General features: G+C 46.8%; 1 pseudogene across 1 annotated transcript; it reads left to right on the top strand.

Annotated features, from left to right (window-relative positions):
* The first annotated feature begins 2,295 nt into the window (after positions 1-2,295).
* LOC311143412 (tRNA N(3)-cytidine methyltransferase METTL2-like) lies at positions 2,296-19,136 on the top strand (annotated as a pseudogene). The gene is made up of 8 exons: positions 2,296-2,299; positions 2,689-3,042; positions 3,213-3,257; positions 13,795-13,855; positions 14,924-15,059; positions 17,300-17,419; positions 18,830-18,874; positions 19,017-19,136. The product of its transcript is annotated as a tRNA N(3)-cytidine methyltransferase METTL2-like (transcript).
* The last annotated feature ends 296 nt before the right edge of the window (positions 19,137-19,432 follow it).

Here is a 19,432-nt window from a genome sequence, read left to right as displayed (position 1 = left end):
ACACTACGCCGTCATGGATTAAAATCCTGCAGCGCACGCAAGGTCCCCCTGCTCAAGCCAGCGCATGTCCAGGCCCGTCTGAAGTTTGCCAATGACCATCTGGACGATCCAGAGGAGGAATGGGAGAAGGTCATGTGGTCTGATGAGACAAAAATAGAGCTTTTTGGTCTAAACTCCACTCGCCGTGTTTGGAGGACGAAGATGGATGAATACAACCCCAAGAACACCATCCCAACCGTGAAGCATGGAGGTGGAAACATCATTCTTTGGGGATGCTTTTCTGCAAAGGGGACAGGACGACTGCACCGTATTGATGGGAGGATGGATGGGGCCATATATCGGGAGATCTTGGCCAACAACCTTCTTCCCTCAGTAAGAGCATTGAAGATGGATCATGGCTGGGTCTTCCAGCATGACAACGACCCGAAACACTAAGCCAGGGCAACTAAGGAGTGGCTCCGTAAGAAGCATCTCAAGGTCCTGGAGTGGCTAGCCAGTCTCCAGACCTGAACCCAATAGAAAATCTTTGGAGGGAGCTGAAAGTCCATATTGCCCAGCGACAGCCCCGAAACTTGAATGATCTTGAGAAGGTCTGTGTGGAGGAGGTGGCCAAAATCCCTGCTGCAGTGTGTGCAAACCTGGTCAAGACCTACAGGAAACGTATGATCTCTGTAATTGCAAACAAAGGTTTCTGTACCAAATATTAAGTTCTGCTTTTCTGATGTATCAAATACTTATGTCATGCAATAAAAAGCAAATTAATTACTTAAAAATCATACAATGTGATTTTCTGGATTTTTGTTTTAGATTCCATCTCTCACGGTTGAAGTGTACCTATGATAAAAATTACAGACCTCTACATGCTTTGTAAGTAGGAAAACCTGCAAAATCGGCAGTGTATCAAATACTTGTTCTCCCCACTGTATATATATACAGTGGGGAGAACAAGTATTTGATACAATCTATCTGCAATATTAAGAACTGAGCAATATATAACTGAGCAATCGGGGGAGAAGGGCCTTGGTCAGGGAGGTGTCCAAGAACCCGATGGTCACTCTGACAGAGCTCTAGAGTTCCTCTGTGGAGATGGGAGAATCTTCCAGAAGGACAACAATCTCTGCAGCACTCCACCAATCAGGCCTTTATGGTAGAGTGGCCAGACGGAAGCCACTCCTCAGTAAAAGGCACATTACAGCCCACTTGGAGTTTGCCAAAAGACACCTACAGGACTCTCAGACCATGAGAAACAAGATTCTCTGGTCTGATGAAACCAAGATTGAACTCTTTGGCCTGAATGCCAAGCGTCATGTCTGGAGGAAACTTTGCACCATCCCTACGGTGAAGCATGGTGGTGGCAGCATCATGCTGTGGGGATGTTTTTCAGCGGCAGGGACTGGGAGACTAGTCAGGATTGAGGCAAAGATGAACAGAGCAAAGTACAAAGAGATCCTTGATGAAAACCTGCTCCAGAGCACTCAGGACCTTAGTCTGGGGTGAAGGTTCATCTTCCAACAGGACAACGACCCTAAGCACACAGACAAAATGTGGAAAAGGTTAAGGGGTTCTGAATACTTTCCGAATGCACTGTATATGTATATATAATACAGTATAAAAAGTATTATTATTATTTTTTGTATTTTTTAAAAAGAGAAATGCCATTGGTGGCCGTGTTGCAATATAGAAGTAGTCCAAAAATCCGCAAACCGCGACCAATACATTTTCACCCGCGACATCGTTTTCAATGTAGCCCAATTCTTTTGGAAAACTGTGGACATGGCAACCCTGGATGGCACTTTTTATGAATGTGGCCATGTGTATATTGTCTAGTATATCATGGGCAGGATCTAACAATGGGAATTCCAAACCACCCGTAATGTATCATGAGTAAATTGTGACTGACTGACTGATCTACAAATAATAATGAGTAGTTATTTATGATACAAGGTTATTTGTAGATCAGTAAGTCGGCAGTCGCCTTCACTGTCGGCTGCAATGTCGAACAAGCCCAAAGTGTCACTTGCTTCATCATCATGATGATGCAAAACATATCATATGATGCAAAACGGATCATCATGATGATGTGGCAAGTGACACTTTGCTTCTTGAAAGTCCAATATCTTGAAAACTTGACTGCCGACATGCAAAACATTTTGGGACTGTTTCCCAAACTGTATGTCGTGCGAGGCGTATTTGCATTTAGACCATAATTCAAATTGATTGGTGGTTTCTTGCCTGGTTTTCCCAATCCATAGTCTAAATGAGAGGATTACGACCCCCTCCCTAGCCTCAGTGGCTATGGGTTGGGACAGGGTTCCCTGCAGACTAAACAGCAGAGGGGGACGACCCCCTGCTCCTTTGGGAGCAAGGATTCTGACCAACCCTGAGGACTTCTTCGAGCATAACATGTGGTATGTGTTTGCACATCTATTATTTTCATTTAATGCAATTTTCAATGTGAAGTCTGAAGTTGATAATATACTGTGTCAAATGGCACAGCAGTGTATTTTGTATCAAGCATACATTCATGTGAAATGGTCTGAGGAAGGGAAAGACAAAGCCAGACGAGAATTATATCTATTAGAAGAGCAAGGTAATCCTTTTCTAAATGTTCCTAGCAAATTCTGTTCTTAATTTTGATTGTATGAAAGCTAATATTGATGTAGTTTTTGTTCTTCATCCCCCAATCAGGCAGATATGACATATATGCCTGTAAATACTGGGACAGCTTTTATGAGATGCACCAGGACAAGTTCTTTAAAGATCGCAAGTGGCTGTTCTTGACGTTCCTAGAGCTTCTTTCTTTAGTGCCAGAGAGCAGTGCTACTGAGGAGAGACAGTGTGGGCTGCGGGCCCCATGCCCAGAGCCTGGTGTGTCTGGCAGGGACACAGAGATGGGGCAGCAGCGGCAGCATGCACCCACTCACCAGCACATAGATCCACTGACAAGCAGCAGTCCTGTAACCAAGATGGGAGAGACACTGCAGAGGCTGCAAGGCAGACCAGCTCTTTCCCAGGCTATCATGCAACTTTCAGGATCTTATTATCTTAACATTTTCATCTTGCTTTTATTCCTCATCCCCTACACAGTTCAAATGTAGTTAGAATAAATGGCAAGATGCATGAACTCTTTGGTGCACAACTTTGGTGTTGATTTCACTGGCTCAGTAGTTGAGTCAAGTTTCTATTTTGACAGAATTGTATTTTTGTCAGAGGTTGGAGGTTGGGGCTGGTAACAGTGTGTTTCCTATTATTATTAAGTAAGTACTGTCACACCCTGATCTGTTTAACCTGTCTTTGTGCTTGTCTCCACCCCCTCCAGATGTCGCCCATCTTCCCCATTATCCCCTGTGCATTTATACCTGTGTTCTCTGTTTGTCTGTTGACCGTTCGTCTTGTCTCGTCAAGCATACCAGCATGTTTTTCGTACTCCTGTTTTCTTGAGCCCTGTTTTCTAGTTTTCCCGGTTTTGTTCAATCTGCCCTCCCTGACCCTGCCTGCCGTTCTGTACCGTTTGACACTGCCCTGGATTACTGACCTCTGCCTGCCCTGAGCCTGCCTGCCGCTCTGTACCTTACGGACTCTGCCCTGGACTACCGACCTATGCCTGCCCTTGACCTGTCCTTTGCCTGGCCCCTGTTTATATAATAAACGTCCGTTATTTGAACTGTCTGCATTTGGGTCTTTTCCTGAGCCGTGATAGTACGAACTGGCCAGACTCTGACCAGCTCCGCAACGGCGTCTCCTCCCATGGAGCCACCATTGGAAGGCACGAGGAGTTGCTTCGTGGTCTTATGGAAGGTTTCCAGACCTTGGCAGATGCCATGACCGCGCGTTGAATACATTGCTGGAGCAATTCTTGGGTTGTCTGTTAGGCAGCCTACCACGACAGTAACCTCTCAGCCCCTCAGTAACCCGGCTGTCAGCAGCGCGTCTCTCCCGGCCACACCGGCTTCCCGAGAACCCCGCCTATCTCCCTGGAACGCTTCGCTGGAGAGTCGGGAACCTGTCAGGCGTTTCTCTCTCAGTGTTCCCTCATCTTCGAGCTGCAGCTCTCCTCCTTCCCCTCGGACCTCTCGAAGATAGCGTACCTCATTATGCTGATGTCCGGGAGGGCTCTCGCCTGGGCTACGGCAGTGTGGGAACAACAGTCTGCTGTGTGCTCCAGTCTGGAGGAGTTCGTGGCTGAGGTGAAGAAGGTTTTCGATTCTCCGTTGTCCGGGAGAGAGGCTGCCCAGAAGTTACTGCAGCTCCGGCAAGACTCCTGCAGTGTGGCAGACTATGCAGTGGATTTCCGCACGTTGGCTGCCGAGAGTGCCTGGAACCCGGAATCCCTGTTTGACACATTCCTGCACGGATTATCTGAGGAAATTAAGGACAGGGAACTGCATACGGATCTCGACCTCACTCATCGCCTTGACCATCCGGATCGATGGGCGGCTACGGGAACATAGGAAGGAGAGGAGGTCTGGTTCCACGTGCCCACCCAAGGATTCACCTTGCCTCCGAGGCATCCCGGAAGTCCCCGACGTCTATGTGTCCGAGAGAATCCGAGGCTACCCGATTTCCCCCGAGAGTCTCCGAAGTCTGCTGATTCGCCTCTTCCAGAGCCGATGAAACTAGGCAGAGCTAGGTTGTCTCCAGCTGAACGTTTACGCAGGCTTAACATGAAGAGTTGTCTGTATTGCGGGACTACTGGTCATTTCGAGTCTACCTGTCCACTAAAAGACCATGCTCACCGGTAAGGGCGAGTACTCTGGTGGGTCATACGGATAACTTTCCTTCTTCCCTTACTCGCACCCCTCTCCATGCCATCCTGCTGTGGGAGAACCAGTCAAAATCTCTCAGAGTACTCATCGACTCTGGGGTCGATGAGAGTTTTATGAACACTACCCTGGTGTCAGAGCTGGGCATCCCCACTCAGCCCCTCTACATTCCCATGGACGTTAGAGCGCTGGACGGGCACTCTATAGGCAGGGTCACCCACAATACCACTCCCATCAACCTGCGAGTGTCAGGGAACCACAGCGAGGCTATCCAGTTCATGCTTAATAAGTCTCCTCAGGTTCCCGTGGTATTGGGATTCTCTTGGCTCAAGCGACACAATCCCCTCATTGACTGGACTGTTGGTGCCATCATGGGCTGGAGCCCGTTCTACCAAGCCCATTGCCTGAAGTCGGCGCAGCCTGCCCCTGGACGTCTTCTGGTGGGCTCGGAAGTAGCCTTGGACCTCTCCGCCGTTCCCACGGAGTACCAGGACCTCCGGGAGGTTTTCAGTAAGGCCCGGGCCACTTCGCTTCCTCCGCATTGACCCTATGACTGCAGGATCGACCTTCTCCCGGGCACCACACCACACCGGGGACGACTGTATTCTCTGTCTGGTCTGGAGACCAAGGCTATGGAGACCTACATCGAGGACTCCCTGGCTGCAGGGTGTATCCGTCCTTCTGCCTCCCCCGCCGACGCAGGTTTCTTCTATGTGGAGAAGCGGGACAAAACACTGCGCCCATGCATCGACTACCGGGGCCTCAATGACATCACGGTTAAGAACCACTACCCGCTACCACTCATCGCCTTGGCCTTCGAGCCGCTCCAGGGGGCCACCATTTTCTCCAAGTTGGACCTGCGGAACTCCTACCATCTGGTGCGGATACGGGAAGGGGACGAGTGGAAGACAGCCTTCAACACGGCCAGTGGACACTACGTAAATCTGGTTATGCCATTTGGTCTGACCAACACTCCAGCTGTGTTCCAGGCCCTGGTTAACGACGTTCTGCACGACATGTTAAACCGGTTCGCATTCGTCTACCTCGATGACATCCTCGTTTTCTCCCGCTCATCCCAAGAACACGTGCTCCACGTCCGACGGGTCCTCCAGTGCCTCCTGGAGAACCAGCTTTTTGTGAAAGCGGAAAAGTGCGAATTCCATCGCTCCACCATCTCCTTCCTTGGTTACACCATCGCTGCAGGTAATGTGCCAATGGATACTGGAAAGGTGAGAGTGGTGGTGGATTGGCCCCAACCTATGTCCAGAGTGCAGCTGCAACGCTTCCTGGGATTTTCCCATTTCTATTGCCGCTTTATCCAGGGTTACAGCACCCTGGCTTCCCCCCTTTCTGCACTCACCTCACCCAAGGTTCCATTCACGTGGTCCCCAGCTGCTGACCGGGTGTTCCTGGACCTCAAGCACCGCTTCACCACAGCTCCCATATTAGTTAATCCTGACCCGTCCCGTCAGTTCGCGGTGGAGGCCGACGCTTCGGATGTCGGAGTGGGGGCTGTCCTGTCCGAGCGTTCTGCCCTGGACCTTAAGCTGCATCCCTGCGCCACCTTCTCCCATCGTTTTAATGCCACAGAGAGGAATTACGATGTGGGGAATCCTGAGTCTCCCGGTGAAGATGGCGTTGGAGGAGTGGAGGCACTGGTTGGAGGGGATGGAACATCCTTTCATTGTGTCAATGGATCACAAGAACCTGGAATATCTCCGCACCGCCAAGCGTCTCAATTCCCGGCAAGCTAGGTGGGCCCTGCTTTTCACCCGGTTCAACATCTCCCTCTCCTACCGCCCGGGGTCGAATAATGTCAAGCCGGATGCGCTTTCACGCCGCTATAGCCCCATGGCTACACCCTCGGACCCCGAGACCATCCTTCCTACCTCGTGTCTGGCGGCGGCACTCATCTGGGGAATTGAGAATCAGGTCCATGAGGCGCAGTGTTCCTGACGCTGTCCGCTCACTCCTCCAGGCTTGCCTGCCACCCGGGTTCCCGTTGGACCCTGGCCTTTGTGCGACAACGCTTTTGGTGGCCCACCATGGTCCCTGACGTCTCAGCGTTCGTCGCCGCCTGCACTATCTGTGCGCAGAATAAGACTCCTCGGCAAGTTCCGGCTGGTCTCCTTCAACCACTTCCTGTCCCTCACCGTCCCTGGTCACATATATCCCTGGACTTTGTCACTGGTCTCCCCCTGTCTGATGGCAACACCGTTATCCTTACAGTGATGGACCGGTTTTCCAAAGCCGCCCATTTCATTCCTCTCCCCAAGCTATCCTCAGCCAAGGAGACGGCCCAGCTCATGGTGCAGCACGTCTTCCAGATCCATGGACTTCCGGTGGACATGGTCTCCGACCGGGGTCCTCAGTTCTCGTCCCGGTTCTGGAAGGCGTTCTGCACGCTCATTGGGTCGTCGGCCAGCCTGTCCTCCGGGTTCCACCCCCAGTCTAACGGCCAGTCGGAGTGAGCCAATCAGGACCTGGAGACGACTCTTCACTGCCTTTTCTCCGCCAACCACACCACCTGTAGCCAGCAATTTGTGTGGGTAGAGTCCGCCCGCAACACCCTCCCCTGCTCTGCCACTGGTCTCTCGCCTTTTGAGTGTTCCCTGGGATATCAGCCCCCGCTCTTCCCGGAGCAAGAGGAAGAGGTCAGCATACCCTCGGCCCAGATGTTCGTCCGCTGCTGTCGCGGTACCTGGAAGAGAGCCCGGTCAGCTTTTCTCAAGACCACCTCCAGGTATTGATGACAGGCGGACCGCTACCGGACCCTGGCTCCCCGTTATCGTCTCGGGCAAAGGGTATGGCTGTCCACACGGGATCTGCCCCTCCGGGTGCAGTCCCGCAAACTTTCCCCCTGTTTTATTGGCCCTTTCCCAATCTCCAAGATTCTTAGCGCATCTGCTGTTCGTCTTCTGTTGCCCCGTACCCTTTGTCTACATCCCACTTTTCCTGTGTCTAGGATTAAACCTATGTCTCACAGCCCTTTGTCTCCTGTTTCCAGGCCCACCCCCCTCCCCTGTCTCATCGACGGCCAACCGGTGTACACGGTGAGGCGCCTCCTGAAATTTCGGCCGCGGGGCAGGGGATTCCAGTACCTGGTTGACTGGGAGGGTTATGGCCCGGAGGAGAGGTGCTGGGTCCTGGACCCAGGAGTTCCACCACCGGCACCCCGGTCAACCGGGTATGCGCCCAGGTAGGCGTCCCTAGAGGGGGTGTACTGTCACACCCTGATCTGTTTCACCTGTCTTTGTGCTTGTCTCCACCCCCCTCCAGGTGTCGCCCAACTTCCCCATTATCCCCTTTGCATTTATACCTGTGTTCTCTGTTTGTCTGTTGACAGTTTGCCTTGTCTTGTCAAGCCTACCAGCATGTTTTTCGTACTCCTGTTTTCTTGAGCTCTGTTTTCCAGTTTTCCCAGTTTTGATCATTCTGCCTGCCCTGAGCCTGCCTGCCGTTCTGTACCGTTTGACACTGCCCTGGATTACTGACCTCTGCCTGCCCTGAGCCTGCCTGCCGCTCTGTACCTAACGGACTCTGCCCTGGACTACCGACCTCTGCCTGCCCTGGACCTGTCCTTTGCCTGCCCCCTGTTCATATAATAAACGTCCGTTATTTGAACTGTCTGCAGTTGGGTCTTTTCCTGAGCCGTGATAAGTACAACATCATTATCTTTTTTCTCTAGTCTAAATTAAGTATTTTAAATTGTTATACACAATGATCAGAAACATCTATTGATGCATGATGTCACAAACTGAGTCTGTGGGGTTCAATGGTTTACTTTTTTTACTCATTCTAGAATAACGTTGTCTTTCTTGATGGCAAATGTTTTGATATTTGCTTTGGTATGCAGACAACCTTTGTTAAAGCATGATGTCATCTTACATAGAACATTTTGTCCAGAGGACTTGGCAAGGCTAGGGGAGGAAAATAATGAGGAGGAAGTGTTTAACCTTGACCTGCATTCATTATCCTATGAATGACTCTTGAATTAAATGGAAAGTATGTTATCTGATAGCAAATGTATTAGTCCCTCAGTCTCCTTGCTTGGTGTGTGATTAAGCTGGCGTAGCAGTGCGGTTGTGTTTTCTGTAGTGTCCTTGCGTAAATAGCCATTTTTTTTTTATTGTTGTCTATTTTGTATATATTTCTCAATTTTACTTTTCATTCTTTAACTAAATATACTTTCCTGCAACCCGCCTCACCCAACGTGGAAAGGATTCTATTATTTCTTTATAACTTTTATCAAGAACCTTAAGCTGAAACTAGTCTAGCTGCAACCGAATGGCTGTGGTAGCCAGCTAGCTAGCTACTTGCTATTAGCCACCGTTAGCGTCTTCACCATTGTCCGTGGCCTTCACTACCCACCAGCCAGCTCTAGCTCTAGCCTGGACAATTTGTCGGCCAGTCTGCACAGCGTGCTATCGACCCAGAGCATATCAGATTTTCTGCGTGAATCACTGGACCTCTAGCACCGGATCATCGCAACTAGCTAGCTGCAACCGAATGGCTGTTGTAGCCAGCTTACTAGCTACTTGCTATTAGCCACCGTTAGCAGTCTAAACCATTGTCCGTGGCCTGCACTACCCACCAGCCAGCTCTAGCTCTAGCCTGGACAGTTTGTCGGCCAGTCTGCACAGCGTGCTATCGACCCAGAGCATATCGGATTTTCTGCCGGAATCACTGGACCCTAGCGCCGCATCATCGCAACTAGCTAGCTGCAACCGAATGGCTGTTGTCGTTGACTAATTACCATTGCCCCTTAGCAAACACCAGTTATCCTTGAGCTAGCCTCGAGCCAGGCCAGTCTCCCGGCTATCTACCTCTCTGTCAACCGGACGGGACCTCCTAGTGTTGACACGGAGCCCCGCCGATCCAACACGACTGGTCTGCTGACGAAATCGTCTGATGTGGTTTCAACAGGCTTCCCGTTACGACGTCGACCACGAAGATCCATCTGCTAGCCCCAGCCCGCTAGCACACGCAAGCCGTGCCTCTTGCTCGCCAGTGCTGTAGCGGCCCCCGAACTACCTCCAAACTCTCCTATTGCTGTTCACTGGACCTTATGATAACTCAGCTATACAGCTGATGCCTGCTGGACTGTTCCTTTATACGGTACCGCATCCTGTTTATGTTTAGCCTCAGCCCAAACTTTGTCACCATTACCAGCTGTTGTCTTAGCTCTCTCGAATAACACCTGTGATTGCTTTATGCCTCTCTCCCATGTCAATATGCCTTGCTTAATGCTGTTTTGGTTATTTCTTATTGTACTATTTCACTGTAGAGCCCCCAGTCCAGCTCAACCTGCCTTAGATAACTCCTTTGTCCCAACCCCCATACACACGGAGACCGACTCAATCGGTGCCTCCAGTGATGCTATCTCTTTCATCGTTACCCAACGCTTAGGTTTACCTCCACTGTACTCATATCCTTCCATATCCTTGTCTGTACATAATGCCCTGAATCTATTCTACAACGCCCGGAAATCTGCCCCTTTTATTCTCTGTACCCAACGCACTAGAAGACCAGTTCTTAAAGACTTTAACCGTATCCTTATTCTACTCCTCCTCTGTTCCTCTGGTGATGTAGAGGTTAACCCAGGTCCTGTAGCCCCCAGTATCACTCCTACTCCCCAGGCATTAACATCAGAAGCCTCCTCCCTAAGTTTGAGTTATTCACTGCGTTAGCACACTCCGCCAACCCTGATGTTCTAGCAGTGTCTGAATCCTGCTTAGGAAGGCCACCAAAAATTCAGAAATGTCCATCCCTAACTACAACATTTTCAGTCTCGATAGAACTGCCAAAGGGGGTGGGGTTGCAATCTATTGTAGAGATAGCCCGCAGAGCTCTATCATACTATCCAGGTCTGTGCCCAAACAGTTTGAGCTTCTACTTTTAAAAATCCACCTTTCCAGTCTCTCAATGTTGCCGCTTGCTACAGACCCCCCTCAGCCCCGAGCTGTGCCCTGGACACCATATGTGAACTGATTGCCCATCAATCCTCAGAGTTCGTACTGCTTGGTGACCTAAACTGGGATATGCTTAACACCCCGGCCAACCTACAATCTAAACTAGATGCCCTCAATCTCACACAAATAATCAACGAACCTACCAGGTACAACCCTAAATCTGTAAACATGGGCAACCTCATAGATATCATCCTGACAAATTTACCCTCTAAATACACCTCCGCTGTCTTCAACCAGGATCTCAGCGATCACTGCCTTATTGCCTGCGTCCATAATGGGTCCGCGGTCAAACGACCACCCCTCATCACTGTCAAACGCTCCCTAAAACACTTTAGCGAGCAGGCCTTTCTTATTGACCTGGCCCGGGTATCCTGGATGGATATTGACCTCATTCCGTCAGTAGAGGATGCCTGGTTGTTCTTTAAAAGTGCTTTCCTCTCAATCTTAAATAAGCATGCCCCATTCAAAAAATTCAGAACTAAGAACAGATATAGCCCCTGGTTCTCCACAGACTTGACTGCCCTTGACCTGCACAAAAACATCCTGTGGCGTACTGCATTAGCATCGAACAGCCCATGCGATATGCAACTTTCCAGGGAAGTCAGGAACCAATATACACAATCAGTTAGGAAAGCAAAGGCTAGCTTTTTCAAACAGAAATTTGCATCCTGTAGCACTAACTCCAAAAAGTTTTGGGACACTGTAAAGTCCATGGAGAATAAGAGCACCTCCTCCCAACTGCCCACTGCACTGAGGCTAGGAAACACTGTCACCACCGATAAATCTACAATAATCAAGAATTTCAACAAGCATTTTGCTACGGCTGGCCATGCTTTCCACCTGGCTACCACTACCCCGGCCACCAGCTCTGCACCCTCCGCTACAACTTGCCCATGCCCCCCCCCCCCCCCCTGCTTCTCCTTCACACAAATTCAGACAGCTGATGTTCTGAAAGAGCTGAAAAATCTGGACCCCTACAAATCAGCTGGGCTAGACAATCTGGACCCTTTCTTTCTAAAATTAGCCGCCGAAATTGTCGCAATCCCTATTACTAGCCTGTTCAACCTCTCTTTCGTAACGTCTGAGATCCCCAGAGATTAGAAAGCTGCCGCGGTCATCCCCCTCTTCAAAGGGGGTGACACTCTAGATCCAAACTGTTACAGACCTATATCCATCCTGCCCTGCCTTTCGAAAGTATTTGAAAGCCAAGTTAACAAACAGATCACCGACCATTTCGAATCCCACCGTACCTTCTCCGCTATGCAATCCGGTTTCCGAGCTGGTCATGGGTGCACATCAGCCACACTCAAGGTCCTAAACGATATTATAACCGCGATCGATAAAAGACAGTACTGCGCAGCCGTCTTCATCTACCTGGCCAAGGCTTTCGACTCTGTCAACCACCGCATTCTTATTGGCAGACTAAATAGCCTTGGTTTCTCAAATGACTGCCTCGCCTGGTTCACCAACTACTTCTCAGATAGAGTTCAATGTGTCAAATCGGAAGGCCTGTTGTCTGGACCTCTGGTAGTCTCTATAGGGGTGCCACAGGGTTCAATTCTCGGGCCGACTCTATTCTCTGTGTATATCAATGATGTCGCTCTTGCTGCTGGTGACGCTCGGATCCACCTCTATGCGGACGACACCATTTTGTATACATCTGGCCCTTCATTGGACACTGTGTTAACAAACCTCCAAACGAGCTTCAACGCCATACAACACTCCTTCAGTAGCCTCCAACTGCTCTTAAACACTAGTAAAACTAAATGCATGCTCTTCAACCGAACGCTGCTTGGACCCGCCCACCCGACTAGAATCACTACTCTCTGCGGGTCTGACCTAGAGTATGTAGACAACTACAAATACCTAGGTGTCTGGTTAGACTGTAAACTCTCCTTCCAGACCCACATTAAGCATCTCCAATCAAAAGTTAGATCTAGAATCGGCTTCCTATTTCGCAACAAAGCCTCCTTCACTCATGCTGGCAAACATGCCCTCGTAAAACTGACTATCCTACCGATCCTTGACTTCGGCGATGTCATTTACAAAATAGCCTCCAAGACTCTACTCAGCAAATTGGATGTCGTCTATCACAGTGCCATCCGTTTTGTCACCAAAGCCCCATATACTACCCACCATTGTGACCTGTACGCTCTTGTTGGCTGGCCCTCACTACATATTTGTCGCCAAACCCACTGGCTCCAGGTCATCTATAAATCACTGCTAGGCAAATCCCAGTCTCATCTTAGCTCACTGGTCACCATAGCAACACCCACCCGTAGTCTACACTCCAGCAGGTATATCTCAGTGGTCATCCCCAAAGCCAACACCTCCTTTGGCTGCTATTCCTTCCAGTTCTCTGCTGCCAATGACTGGAACGAACTGCAAAAATCTCTGAAGCTGGAGACTCTTATCTCCCTCACTATCTTTAAGCATCAGTTGTCAGAGCAGCTTACCGATCACTGCACCTGTACACAGCCATTCTGAAATTAGCCCACCCAACTACCTCATCCCCATATTGTTATTTATTTAGCTAATTTGCACCCCAGTATCTCTATTTGCACATCATCTTTTGCACATCTATCATTCCAGTGTTAATACGAAATTGTAACTATTTTGCACTATGGCCTATTTATTGCCTTACCTCCATAACTTACTACATTCGCACACACTGTATATATATTTTCTGTTGTATTTTTGACTTTGTTTGTTTTGTTTACCCCATATGTAACTCTGTGTTGTTGTTTTTATCGCACTGCTTTGCTTTATCTTGGCCAGGTCGCAGTTGTAAATGAGAACTTGTTCTCAACTGGCTTACCTGGTTAAATAAAGGTTAAATAAATAAAAAATGTAAGCGCAATTTGTTCAGTAAATATTTACTGACTACAGTTAAGTCCAGACTACAGTTAAGTCACTGAATGCCAATCGATTAAATCTACCTGTCATTATACAATTCAATCTTGTATCCCTACTCCATTTTGTTTTGCCTTGGTGTGTTTGTTGTGAAAATGATATGAAATGAACCTGACAAGTTCCCTCTCTGTGTTGCTGTCTTACAGAGACACAGGGGCATTCTTATACTGGTGTGACTTCACCCCTCGTGCTGTCCAGCTGGTCAAGGTAAGATACCATTTTCCAAACAAGTGAGATTCATACAAACAAACATTGGAATTTACATCATTACAAACAGGTTGAAATCTGGTTAAAATAACGTCATTACAAACAGGTTGAAATCTGGTTGAAATGACATCATTACAAACAGGTGTTTTTCACATATTTGTGATTATCCTTCTAGGCCTGGTGGACATATGATGCTCTTGGAATGGACAGTGTTTTATCTCTTGCAATGGACAGTCTTTTATCAAATGGCCATGATCAGCAGTCCTGACATTATTGTACAGGGTCCTTCACTGCAAAACAGTGCTGTGAGATACAGAGCAGAGTAGAGCAATCTACCAGGAACAGACTGCATGCCCTCATTAGAGGTTGTTACATTTATCCTTATCTTTTGCCAGTTGCTTTGCAATTTATGGGTGCAATTCTTTCCAAGCCTATTTAAGAGCTTAACATGATGTTGCTCAATTAATGCTATCTACTCATGAAACACTAGGAAAACAGCTAGTTTGTTCACATTGCTAATTCTATTGCCGGCTTGAGTAACTACCGCATAATGGCTAAATTATCTAATTCTTTCAGACTATACTGTAAAGTACTGGTGTGTTTACGGGTGCCTTCAGTTATATGCACATTTTAGTTCTGATTTAGTCTAAGGTCTTGCCAAAGCAGAGTATTTTTTAGGGGGGAGTAGTTCAGTTTCCATAGCAACTCCTCTTGAGACTTGCAGTCAAAATTATCTGTCTGCAGGTGTTGAAGAGCATTATACATCCCTTTTAACCTGAGAATGGTAATGCTTTTTTCGGCAACTGTAAGAAATAAGTGAATAATAGATTTTTATTCAAAATTGATTACATTAAACATGACTGTTGATGTTTTTCTTCTAAGGATGAACATAATTACATTCTCACATAATCGATGTGGGTTTATGTAACTATACTGTAGGACTTATGTCTTTGAGGAGCTTGTCAATACACTCAGGGCTGGATTTTTCTGGATTTCAAGTAGGTTTGAATTAACCAAGAATTTTTGCTAATCCAAATTGCCATCATAAGAGCTCAACAATAGGTTTTAAGTTATCCACTACATTTAACCAATGAATTAGTTGAATTGTTAACATATCGATGTGACGAGGTGGCCTCCTTTCCCTTCCTTCCACTGAGCCTGGATGTTATTCTGCTGGTCTTCGTGCTCTTCTCCATTCACCCGAGTGGTAGGTGAAGGTTAGGAGACAAAGGCAGGAGCGCCCACTCCCATTTATCACCTGCCAGCCCCCCACCCAACCCCACCACCCCTCCCCCTTTCCCCATGCTTTGTCTGAATGTCATTACTAACCCAACCCTCTCCACCCTCCAAAAACAGGCCCTCTAAAGGCGTCCGCATGCTTCCCAGCCTAAATAGTTCAGTTTGTACATATATTATGACAACATTCGGTGACGGTTTTGTTCGTTTTGGACATCGGTGAGGTTTTTTTAGGCTGTTCAGGCACACATTTATTTTCTAGAGGCAAGCAGAAGTTTGGAGCCGACGTCTACGCCCTTATGTCAGTGATTGGTCAACTTTAGGGATTCTTCAGTAAAGTCTTTGTTTTCATGCACATTTTTTCATTGAGAAATACTGCACCAAACATCTTAGTTAGATATAAAATTGCATGACTAAGATCTCCTCGGCAATAACGTCAAAATTAATTTATTGAGTTATCTTAGATTAATTGGGACTATTTTCAGGAAGTGTATACTGGCTACGGCGTCTCAAAATGGACAAACAGTACTAATGTTTGTCCACAACACCCGACTTCGGCTAGCCGCCAGCCGAACTGAAGCATGCTGTCGCCTTAACACACTCTGAGGTTGTGCTCTTTTGTACTACAATGTATGTTTTGAATCAAGAACATTCTAGGTTTATTTATACAGATTATATTAATTTGTTAATTGCAAATGTTTTGTGTGACGTGTCTCCTCTGACTTCAAGATGGCCAGAGTTGCTCCCTTCCTCAAGAAACCAACACTATGACGTCAAAAACTATAGACCGGTATCTCTTCTTTCTTTTCTTTCCAAAACACTTGAGCATGCTGTTTCTTACCAACTCTCTCGTTAACTCTCTCAGAACAATCTTCTTGACCCTAACCAGTCTGGCTTCAAGGGTCACTCAACTGAGACCGCTCTCCTCTGTGTCACAGAGGCTCTATGCTCTGCCAAATCTGACTCTCTCTCCTCTGTTCTCATCCTCCTAGATCTTTCCGCTGCTTTTGACACCGTGAACCTTAGGCTCTGCACACTCCTGGATTGCATCCTACCTGGCAGGTCGCTCCTACCAGGTAGCGTGGAGAGGATCTGTGTCTGCACCACATGCTCTCACTACTGGTGTCCCTCAGGGCTCGGTTCTAGGCCCTCTCCTCTTTTCTCTTTACACCAAGTCACTCAGCTCTTTCATATCCTCACATGGTCTCTCCTATCATTGCTATGCGGATGATACCCAGGTGGCGACACGCATCTTTGCGTGCCTGGCAGACATCTCAGCTAGGATGTCGGCCACCCCCTCAAGCTCAACCTCGACAAAACAGAGCTGCTCTTCCTCCCAGGGAAGGTCTGCCCGCTCCAAGACCTCTCCATCACAGTTGACAACTCCACGGTGTCTCCCTCCCAGAGTGTAAAGAGCCTTGGCGTGACCCTGGACAACACCCTGTCATTCTCTGCAAACATCAAAGCAGAGACTCGCTCCTGCGGGTTCATGCTCTACAACATCCGCAGAGTACGATCTTTCCTCACATAGGAAGCGGCGCAGGTACTTGTCATCTCCCGTCTAGACTACTGCAACTCTCTGTTGGCTGGGCTCCCTGCTTGTGCCATCAAACCCCTGCAACTTATCCAGAATGCCGCAGCACGCCTGGTGTTCAACCTTCTTAAGTTCTCTTGTTATTGAGCTCTAAGTGAGTATTGCATGTAGTGCCAGGAGGATCATGGAGCATATCATCTCTACTATGGGCCATTGATCGCTGATTCACTTAGGTCATTAGAAGCAGCTTGTTATTGCATTTCTCAGTCACAAAAAATACAAAGTCAAAAGGCTTCTACTGCAGGCATTTTCTGTGGGTGTATAACTGTGTGGTTTTGAAATATGCTCTCTCTTTAGCTCACTAACTATGTGTCTGACGTCATGTCTGTTAGCTGAGATGCTCCATTTGGTAACTGAACAGCTGACATATTGGGAAGGAGAGCACAGTCAAAACCTTGACAGTTAGGCTTATCCCTTATCCCCCTTGCAAAAACCCAACTGCTTGTACAGTACTGTATATGTTAATTTACTGGGAAGCCTGGCTCTGGAATGATAAAACAAACATCTCTGAAAATGTATCAGGCGTGCTCAATTTTGTGTATCATACCTTTGCAAACTCAGACTCTTTAATTCTTTCAAGAAAGAAACGGATTGATTGGTTGATTAATTGTTAGATTTTTTTGACAGAGTCCAAGGAGTTGTGAACCGGTTGTCTCAATTGCTGAAACCTGGAGGGATAGTCCTCTACTGAGATTATGGCAGATATGATTTATCACAACTACGGTTTGAAAAAGGTGGCTTTCTACTCGTAACTTTATTTAAAGTGCATTTTCACAAAGTCTACACTTTACAGAGGACAAAAATATAATTTAAAGGAGAAAAAACAGCAGATCATAATCATTTCATTACAGTGAGGTCCAAAAGTATTTGGATAGTGACACACTTTTTGTTGTTTTGGCTCTGTACTTCAGGACTTTGGATTTAAAATGAAACTATGAGGTTCAAGTATAGACTGTCAGCTTTAATTTGAGGGTATTTAATCCATATTGGGTGAACCGTCTAGAAATTAAAGCACTTTTTGTACATAGTCCACCCATTTTAGGGAACCAAAAGTATTGGGACAAATTCCCTTATGTATATTAAAGTAGTCAATAGTTTAGTATTTGGTCCCATATTCCTAGCACACAATGACTACATCAAGCTTGTGACTCTACAAACTTCTTGGATGCATTTGCAATTTGTTTTAGTTGTGTTTTAGATTATTTTGTGCCCAATAGAAATGAATGGTAAATAATGTATTGTGTCATTTTGGAATCACTTCTACATTTACATTTTAGTCATTTAGCAGACGCTCTTATCCAGAGCGACTTACAGTTAGTGAGTGCATAAAATGTTTTCATACTGGCCCCCCGTGGGAATCGAACCCACAACCCTGCCGTTGCAAGCGCCATGCTCTACCAACTGAGCTATACAGGACCGTATACTTCTATTGTTAATATGAATATAATATGTTTCTAAATACTTCTACGTTAATGTGGATGCTACCATGATTACGGATAATCATGAATTTATCGTGATGACTGCGAAAGTTCCAGAGGCATAAATATCAAACCCCCGAAAAATGTTAACTTCCCCTGTTATTGGTAATGGTGAGAGGTTAGCATGTTTTGGAGGTACGATCATTGTGCCTCTAACTTTCTCACTCATCATTATTCACGATTAATTCAGGATTATCAGTAATCATGGTAGCATCGACATTAATGTAGAAGTGTTCAGAAATATATTCTGTAATTATTTATTTACATAAAAATTACTCCAAAATGACACAATACATTATTTAACATTCATTACTATTGGGCACAAAATAATCTGAAACACAACCAAAACATACTGCAAATGCATCCAACAAGTTTGTAGAGTCACAAGCTTGATGTAGTCATTGCATGCTAGGAATATGGGATCAAATACTATACTTTTGACTACTTTAAAACACATTAAAGCACTTTAACCTCATAGTCATTATATTATTTTCCAAAGTGCTGGAGTACAGAGCCAAAACAACAAAACATGTGTCACTGTCCAAAATACTGTACTTTTGGACCTCACTGTAGGTAGGCAATTCATACTTAGTAGTGACAAAATTTTACGGTCTAAAATTGTTATTTGTCAATAATGACAGTGAGCTCTTTTTTTCTGCTCAACAGGTCGGTGCATGTCAGAGAATTTATATTCAAGGGGAGATGGAACTTGTGTTTAGGTCAATTGATTTCAAAAGTCTCTGGAAATATTGTATCTCTGAATATTGTGTCTAGACATTTTTCAAATATAATCTCAAATTATCTAGTGGTGGTAATATGTGGTGGGGGTATTATCATGTTACTCTTTCCACAGGTGAAGTTCACCGTTTATTTTCCAATGCTGGTTTGGATGAAATTCAGAATCTGGATAGGCGACTACAGTTGAACAGAGGAAAGAAAGCTGTAATGCAGAGTGTGGATGCAAAGCAAGTAAAAAAAACACTACCTCCACCATCGTAGTCTACCACCACTGTCCCTACTCGGACAAACAAGTTGCCCCAGGTTGGCTTTACCAAGGATTCTTGTCTATCCAGATCAGAGGTCAGAGTCCGGTCATAAGCATGTCCCAGTGCAGTGAGATGTGTCAGTATGATGCATTTACAGTACCACTTGGATGGTCTGCTATTGGGCTGAGGGAGTGGTCAACTATCAGGTTGAGGCAGTACCTTCTGGTTGGTGAGTGCTTACTGTGGGTTTTTTGCAAATTATATAATTGTATTATACGAATAC

The sequence above is a fragment of the Coregonus lavaretus genome, assembly GCF_964263955.1.
Source record: "Coregonus lavaretus genome assembly, chromosome: 16".
Classification (NCBI taxonomy): domain Eukaryota; kingdom Metazoa; phylum Chordata; class Actinopteri; order Salmoniformes; family Salmonidae; genus Coregonus; species Coregonus lavaretus.
The sequence above is the reverse complement of the archived record's forward strand: the minus strand, read 5'-3'. Positions and strand labels throughout refer to the sequence as shown.